Here is a 2,912-nt window from a genome sequence, read left to right as displayed (position 1 = left end):
CCTGGAGTGAAATAACATATTAACGTATGAGGAGAGTTGTTGGTACTAAGAGAAGAATAGAGAAATAGGATAAGAAAACGCCAAACAAAGTGCACTATAATTAATTAATTATGGTAGTGACTCCAGCTCACTCCAGCAAGCTAAAGTACCAAAACTAGAACAAAATACAATTTAACCTTTTGGAGAGCAGAAAAGGGTGTCTGACTCTACCTGGAAATAGAGGTGAGCTTTGTCTTTAGGTCATGGAAAAGACACAATTTAACTAAAACAGAAATCTAAAATAAAATAAAAATCAAGATAAATGAAATGGAATAATTAAAACTTAATATAATTTTTATTTATTTATATTGTTGAAATAAAATAGAAAGGATGGGTGTGTGAGGGATGCAAAGTGTGAGGAGGGGATTGAAACACGATTGCCCAGAAACGTTTATGTGTCTTCTCTAATTGGACAGATCTTATCTCAACTCTCTCTCTTTTTCTACATATATCTTTTCAATTGGGAAATGAAGGCACATCTATCTATTAATATATTTTAATTATTTTTCCTCTTTCATCCAAATTCAATTTCATGAATATGAAGTTCAATTTTTATGTATATAAATAATGGATGTTATCAACTAATGAACTAATTCAATAGTAAGTATAAGAATTAATATAAGAATCTTTATTAAGAATTTTACATAAAGATTTAATAATAATATATTGTCATATTAATAAAAAATATTTATCATATATATATATATAAAATTTTTAATACACAAAAACTAAACTAAAAAAGAATATAAATAATGTTACCTAAACACTATAAGATTAATGACCATAAACTATTATTAACATGTGATTATAGATGTAAATCTTATTTAATCACAAATATTTTGAAAAAGAGTTTCATTTTTATACATTTACATTATATAGAAGTTTTACATAATTATTTAATAAGATTTATATATTTAATTTTTTTTAAATGAAGAATTAGAAATTACAAATTAGTTATTTAAACTTAAAAAATGCTATGTACAGAAAAATATATAACAAACGGACAAAACTCAAAAGTGGTTACATTACAAAAAAACTTTGTACGGTGTGAAATAGACATGTCATGAGAGGGTGAAAGAACTGGGAACCAGCGCCAGTGCATTTAATTGCTTCCCATCTTCACGCATGTTCCCTTTTGTCCATAAATATCTGCTTCATTATTCTCAAGTAACTAAAAAAAAACCCTAATGGTGGCTCAAAGGCCAATCCCATCGCCCCTCACTCTCTCTGACCTTTGAAGCTCACTCCAGCGGCAGAGCATCCCTCTCACTCTCTCACTCGCAAAATATATTCAGAGAACTTCAATCCCTCAGGTAAGTCTCTCTCTCTCATACTCCCAAACCCTATCTCTTCAACCCTGTTTCCCAGCTTCTGATTCGTATTTCTCGTAGATCTTGGCCAGTTTTTTCGTTCATGGAAGCACAAAAATGGAGGTACTCGCAAACGGAACCGGATCGCAAGGGCCGAAACCAGATCAAGCTGGGGATTCTCAGAGCAATGGTGAAGCCCTTATAGCTATTTTTATAATATATTCTGTTGTATTCTGATTCATTTGTGTCTTCATAATGTTTTTGGTGTCTTGATTAGTTGGTTACATGTAAATAATACTTTGAATAAATTGTTTGAATTCTGTTGATATTTCAGCATGGTTATATATGTCCATTCTGATTTTCCATTCCTGCTGTGAAGAAAACAAAAGATGAGAAAAATCGTAGGTTTATATTAAGAATTTTACAAAATAAAAATTTTAGAAAAGCATGATATTTGTATTTCAATATTGATATTTTTGTAATTTTACAAAATAAAAATTTATTGTGTTTATATTATCAAAGAGGCAAAGTCTTTCCCTTTAGAGTTATGTTTTTATTGGTCTTTACGGTATCGGGTCTTAAACATGTTGTTTTGGAATATATATTCAATTTAATAACGTTTTACTTGCAATGTAACTTGTCACAGAGGCAGGAGTGGTAGAAGGTAGGCCTAAGAAAAGGGATCATATTGTGAGCCTTACTCTCTTTTGTTTAATTCTTTATCTCTTGATTCTTTTATTTTTTTTCTTTTCTGTGTCTGTTAGGGTAAATAATGGTGTTGTGGTTTCTACATGATGTCCATGTTGTTTTTATAGGTATCATAAATATATTTTTTTTTTTTATTTTCGGTTGCTCTGGATCTTTGGATAGAAAAGATTTGAGAGTCAAATTTAGCTTTGTGCCTTTTTTTATTTTTATTTTTTCATATTAAAATTATTTGTTGTTAGTAACCAGATTTCATTTGTATAAAATTTGTAAGAATTTGAGATCTATGTTGATTTTACATGTATCATGAACATTTTATTCTCTCTCTCATTTAACAAATAGTAGCTCACCCTCGACGTTTCTTTTTTCCTTATCTTTCTATTTTTCGTTGTATTGTGCTGAATTTTTAGTGTATTTTGTTCACAATTTTATGGTAGTTACATCTTATTTCAAATTTTTTAATCTACAACTTAGTGCGTGGGAAATTGGACGAGTTTTTATTAAATATATAAATCATAGATGAAGATTATTATGTTTTTACAGGTTAAATTATTATGTTTTTTATCTTCATTAGTCAAAGCATTGCCATTTTTCTTCATGAAGATTATAATTATTTAAAATTAGAATTTAATGTTAAAAATTTAGATGAAAATAAATTGGGATGTTATGTATTAGGTTATATGATTGCTGTTGAAGACATTCGTAATACAAATATATATGTTAAAAAATTTAAATGTGGCAATTTTGTTATATATGTGATAATCGCAGCTGTTTGTTGTTGGGTGGTGTTGTAAAGTCTCTAGAAGCTGACATTTCAACAGAAGAAAGAAAGAAGATACTGCAACCTGTTAGAAGAAT

General features: G+C 28.8%; 1 long non-coding RNA gene across 1 annotated transcript; it reads left to right on the top strand.

Moving 5' to 3' along the window:
• Positions 1-1,167: 1,167 nt before the first annotated feature.
• On the top strand, positions 1,168-2,297 carry LOC130962318 (uncharacterized). Its single transcript, XR_009079780.1, has 3 exons — positions 1,168-1,352; positions 1,431-1,539; positions 1,996-2,297. It is a non-coding gene; the product is annotated as an uncharacterized LOC130962318 (long non-coding RNA).
• Positions 2,298-2,912: the final 615 nt, after the last annotated feature.

This window comes from Arachis stenosperma, chromosome 2, assembly GCF_014773155.1.
Source record: "Arachis stenosperma cultivar V10309 chromosome 2, arast.V10309.gnm1.PFL2, whole genome shotgun sequence".
In the NCBI taxonomy this organism is placed as follows: domain Eukaryota; kingdom Viridiplantae; phylum Streptophyta; class Magnoliopsida; order Fabales; family Fabaceae; genus Arachis; species Arachis stenosperma.
Note: the sequence above shows the minus strand (reverse complement) of the source record. Positions and strands in the feature narration are given on the sequence as shown.